Below are 6,418 nucleotides of genomic sequence, written 5' to 3'. Positions count from 1 at the left end.
CCTGTACAAAACCCAGCCCTGCAGTGTAACGACACAGACCTGTACAAAATCCAGCCCTACAGTGTAAGGACAGCGCCCACTACATCACACAGCCCTGCAGTGTAAGGACACAGACCTGTACAACATCCAGCCCTGCAGAGTAAGGACAAAGATCGGTGCAACACACAGCAGTGCAGTGTAAGGACACAGACCTGTACAACACAAAGCCCTGCACAGTAAGGACAAAGACCGGTTAAACACGCAGCCCTGCAATGTAAGGACACAGACCAGTACAACACGGAGACCTGCAGATTAAGAACACAGACCTCTACAACATCCAGCCCTGCAGTGTAAGGAAACAGAACTTTACAAAACGCAGCCCTGCAGTGTAAGGACACAGACCGGTACAACACCCAGCCATGTAGTGTAAGAACACATGCCTGTATAACACCCAGCCCTGCCGTTTAAGAACGCAGACCTGTACAACACACAGCACTGCAGTGTAAGAACACAGATCTCTACAACACGCAGCCCTGCAGTGTAAGGACACCGACCTGTATAACACGCAGCCATGCAGTGTAAGGACACAGACCGGTACAACACGCAGCCCTGCAGTGTAAGGACACAGACCGGTACAACACACAGCCCTGCAATCTAAGGACACAGGCTAGTACAACATCCAGCCCTGCAGTGTAAGGACACAGACCGGTACAACACACAGCCCTGCAGGGTAAGGACAAAGACCTGTACAACACTCAGCCCTGCAGTTTAAGGACACAGACCGGTACAACACACAGCATTGCAATGTAAGGCACAGTCGGGTACAACATCCAGCCCTGCAGTGTAAGGAGACAGACCTGTACAACATCCCGCCCTGCAGTGTAAGGACACAGACGGGTATAACATCCAGCCCTGCAGTGTAACGACACAGACTGGTACAACACACAGCCCTGCAGTTTAAGGACAAAGACCTGTAATTCATCCGGCCCTGCAGTCTACGGACACAGGCCAGTACAACATCCAGTCCTGCAGTGTAAGGACATAGACCTCTACAACACACAACCATGCAGTGTTAGGGCACAGACCTGTACAACATCCAGCCCTGCAATGTAAGGACACAGACCTGTACAACATCCAGCCCTGCAGTGCAAAGATACAGACCTGTACAACATCCAGCCCTGCAGTGTAAGGACACAGACCGGTACAACACACAGCCCTGCAGGGTAAGGACAAAGACCTGTACAACACTCAGCCCTGCAGTTTAAGGACACAGACCGGTACAACACACAGCATTGCAATGTAAGGCACAGTCGGGTACAACATCCAGCCCTGCAGTGTAAGGAGACAGACCTGTACAACATCCCGCCCTGCAGTGTAAGGACACAGACGGGTATAACATCCAGCCCTGCAGTGTAACGACACAGACTGGTACAACACACAGCCCTGCAGTTTAAGGACAAAGACCTGTAATTCATCCGGCCCTGCAGTCTACGGACACAGGCCAGTACAACATCCAGTCCTGCAGTGTAAGGACATAGACCTCTACAACACACAACCATGCAGTGTTAGGGCACAGACCTGTACAACATCCAGCCCTGCAATGTAAGGACACAGACCTGTACAACATCCAGCCCTGCAGTGCAAAGATACAGACCTGTACAACATCCAGCCCTGCAGTGTAAGGACACAGACCTGTAGAACATCCAGCCCTGCAGTTTAAGGTCAAAGACCTGTACAACTCACAGCCCTGCAGTGTAACGACACAGACCTGTACAACACACAGCTCTACAGTGGAAGGACACAGAACTGTACAACATCCAGCCCTGCAGTGCAAGGACACAGACCTGTACAACATCCAGCCCTACAGTGTAAGGACACAGCCCGATACAGCATTCAGCCCTGCAGTGTAAGGACACAGACCTGTACAACACACAACCCTACATTTTAAGGACACAGACGTGCACAACATCCAGCCCTGCAGTGTAAGGACAACGACCTGTACAACATCCAGCCCTGCAGTGTAAGGACACAGACCTGTACAACACACAGCCCTGCAGTGTTAGGACACAGAACTGTAAATCATACAGCCCTGAAATGCAAGGACACAGACCGGAACAACACACAGCCCTGCAGTGTAAGGGAACAGACCAGTACAGCACGCAGCCCTGCAGTGTGAGGACACAGACCTATACAACACACAGCGCAGCAGTGCAAGGACTCAGGCCTGTACTACATTCAGCTCTGCAGTGTAAGGACACAGACCTGTACAACATCCAGCCCTGCAGTGTAAGGACACAGACCTGTACACATCCAGCCCAGCAGTGTAAGGGCACAGACCAGTAGAACATCCAGCCCTGCAGTTTAAGGTCAAAGACCTGTACAACTCACAGCCCTGTAGTGTACCGACACAGACCAGTACAGCACAAAGCCCTGCAATGTAAGGACACAGACCAGTACAACACGGAGACCTGCAGTGTAAGGACACAGACCTCTACAACATCCAACCTTGCAGCGTAAGGGCACAGATCTTTGCAAAAGGCAGCCCTGCAGTGTAAGGACACAGACCGGTACAACACCCAGTCTTGCAGTGTAAGGGCACATACCTGTATAACACTCAGCCCTGCAGTTTAAGGACGCAGACCTGTACAACACACAGCCCTGCAGTGTAAGGACACAGATCTGTACAACACGCAGCCCTGCAGTGTAAGGACACAGACCTGTATAACACGCAGCCATGCAGTGTAAGTGCAGAGACCCATACAACACACAGCCCTGCAGTGTAAGGACAAAGACCTGTTCATCACACAGCCCTGCTGTGTAAGGACACAGACCTGTACAACATTCAGCCCTGCAGTGTAAAGACACAGACCTGTACAACATCCAGCCCTGCAGTGTAAGGTCACAGCCTTGTACATATCACAGCCCTGCAGTGTAAGTTCACAGAAAGCTACAACATCCAGCCTTGCAGTTTAAGGGCACAGACCTGTACAACATCCAGCCCTGCAGTGTAAGGACACAGACCTGTGCAACACACAGACCTGCAGGGAAAGGACACAGACCTGTACAACACCCAGCCCTGCAGTGTATGAACACAGACCTGTACAACATCCAGCCCTGCAGTTTAAGCACACAGACCTGTACAACACGCAGCCCTGCAATGTAAGGACACAGACCTGTGCAACACACAGACCTGCAGGGAAAGGACACAGACCTGTACAACACACATACCTGCAGTGTAAGGACACAGACCTTCACAACACGTAGCCCTGCAGTGTAAGGACACAGACCTGAACAACACACAGCTCTGCAGTGTAAGGACACAGATTGGTACAACACACAGCCTTCCAGTCTAAGGACACAGACAGGCACATCGTGCAGCCCTGCAGTGTGAGGACACAGACCTGTACAATACACAGCGCTGCAGTGTAATGACACAGACATGCACAACACGCAGCCCTGCAGTGTATGGACACAGATCCGTACAACATCCAGTCATTCAGTTTAAAGACACAGACCTGTACAACATCGAGCCCTGCAGATTAAGGACACAGACAGGTACAACATCAAGCCCTGCAGTGTAAGGACACAGACCTGCACACCATCCAGCCCTGCAGTGTAAGGACACAGCCCGATATAACATCCAGCCCTGCAGTGTAAGGAAACAGACCGGTACAACACACAACCCTACATTTTAAGGACACAGACGTGCACAACATCCAGCCGTGCAGTGGAAGGACACAGACCAGCACAACACACAGCCCTGCAGTGTAAGGACAACGACCTGTACAACATCCAGCCCTGCAGTGTAAGGACACAGATCTGTACAACACACAACCCTGCAGTGTAAGGACGCAGAACTGTAAATCATCCAGCCCTGAAATGCAAGGACACAGACCGGAACAACACACTGCCCTGCAGTGTAAGTACACAGACCGGTAGAGCACGGAGCCCTGCAGTGTGAGGACACAGACCCATGCAGCACACAGCGCAGCAGTGCAAGGCCAGAGACCTGTAGAACACTCAGCCTTGAAGTGTAAGGACACAGATCCGTACAACATCCAGCCCGGCTGTGTAAGAACACAGACCTGTACAACACACAGCCCTGCAGTGTAAGGACACAGACCTGTACAACATCCAGCCTTGCAGTGTAAGGACACAGACCTGTACAACATCAAGCTCTGCAGTGTAAGGATTCAGACCAGTACAACATCCAGCCCTGCAGAGTAAGTACACAGACCTATACAAAACCCAGCCCTGCAGTGTAACGACACAGACCTGTACAAAATCCAGCACTACAGTGTAAGGACACAGCCCGGTACATCACACAGCCCTGCAGTGCAAGGACACAGACCTGTACAACATCCAGCCCTGCAGAGTAAGGACACAGACTGGTGCAACACACAGCCGTGCAGTGTAAGGACACAGACCTGTACAACACACAGCCCTGCAGAGTAAGGACAAAGACCGGTACAACACGAAGCCCTGCAGTATAAGAACACAGACCTCTAAAATATCCAGCCCTGCAGTGTAAGGACACAGAACTTTACAAAACGCAGGCCTGCATTGTAAGGACACAGACCGGTACAACACCAAGCCCTGCAGTGTAAGGACACATACCTGTATAACACCCAGCCCTGCAGTTTAAGGTTGCAGACCTGTACAACACACAGCCCTGCAGTGTAAGGACACAGATCTGTACAACTAGCAGCTCTGCAGTGTAAGGACACAGACCTGTATAGCACGCAGCCATGCAGTGTAAGGTCACAGACCGGTACAACATGCAGCCCTGCAGTGTAAGGACACAGACCGGTACAATACACAGCCCTGCAATCTAAGGACACAGACCTGTACAACACCCAGCCCTGCAGTTTAAGGACACAGACCTGTACAACATCCCACCCTGCAGTGTAAGGACACAGACCGGAACAACATCCAGCCCTGCAGTGTAAGGGTACAGACTGGTACAACACACAGCCCTGCAGTGTAAGGGCACAGACCTGTACGACATCCAGCCCTGCAATGCAAGGACACAGACCTGTACAACATCCAGCCCTGCAGTGTAAGGACACAGCCCGATACAACATCCAGCCCTGCAGTGTAAGGACACAGACCTGTACAACACACAGCCCCGCAGTGTAAGGACAACGACCTGTACTACATCCAGCCCTGCAGTGTAAGGACACAGACCTGTACAACACACAGCCCTGCAGTGTAAGGACACAGAACTGTAAATCATCCAGCCCTGAAATGCAAGGACACAGACCGGAACAACACACAGCCCTGCAGTGTAAGGACACAGACCGGTACAGCACGCAGCCCTGCAATGTGAGGACACAGAACTTTAAAACACACAGCGCAGCAGTGCAAGGGCAGAGACCTGTACAACACGCAGCCTTGCAGTTTAAGGACACTGACAGGTATATCATCCAGCCCTGCTGTGTATGAACACAGACCTGTACATCACACAGCCCTGCAGTGTAAGGGCACAGGCCTGTACTACATCCAGCCCTGCAGTGTAAGGACACAGACCTGTACAACATCCAGCCCTGCAGTGTAAGGACACAGACCTGTACACATCCAGCCCTGCAGTGTAAGGACACAGACCTGTAGAACATCCAGCCCTGCAGTTTAAGTTCAAAGACGTGTACAACTCACAGCCCTGCAGTGTACTGACACAGACCTGTACAACACACAGCCCTGCAGTGTAAGGACACAGATCTGTACAACACGCAGCCCTGCAGTGTAAGTACACAGACCTGTACAACACACAGCCCTGCAGTGTAAGGACAAAGACCTGTTCAACACACAGCCCTGCAGTGTAAGGACACAGACCTGTACAACATTCAGCCCTGCAGTGTAAAGACACAGACTTGTACAACACACAGAACTGTAAATAATCCAGCCCTGAAATGCAAGGACACAGACCGGAACAACACACAGCCCTGCAGTGTAAGGACACAGACCGGTACAGCATGCAGCCCTGCAGTGTGAGGACACAGAACTAAACAACACACAGCACAGCAGTGCAAGGGCGCAGACCTGTACAACACGCAGCCTTGCAGTTTAAGGACACAGACACGTACAACATCCAGCCCTGCTGTGTAAGAACACAGACCTGTAGAACATCCAAACCTGTAGTTTAAGTTCAAAGACCTGTACAACTCACAGCACTGCAGTGTACCGACACAGACCTGTACAACACACAGCCCTGCAGTGAAAGGACACAGACCTGTACAACATCCAGCCCTGCTGTGTAAGGAGACAGACCTTACAAAACCCAGCCATGCGGTGTAAGGACATATACCTGTATAACACCCAGCCCTGCTGTTTAAGGACGCAGACCTGTACAACACACAGCCCTGCAGTGTAAGGACACAGACCTGTATAACACGCAGCCATGCAGTGTAAGTACACAGACCTGTACAACACACAGCCCTGC

This window comes from Somniosus microcephalus, unplaced genomic scaffold (genome assembly GCF_052327205.1).
Source record: "Somniosus microcephalus isolate GS21.2 unplaced genomic scaffold, FLI_Smic_1.0 unresolved_chr5, whole genome shotgun sequence".
Classification (NCBI taxonomy): domain Eukaryota; kingdom Metazoa; phylum Chordata; class Chondrichthyes; order Squaliformes; family Somniosidae; genus Somniosus; species Somniosus microcephalus.
This window is presented reverse-complemented; position numbering follows the sequence as displayed.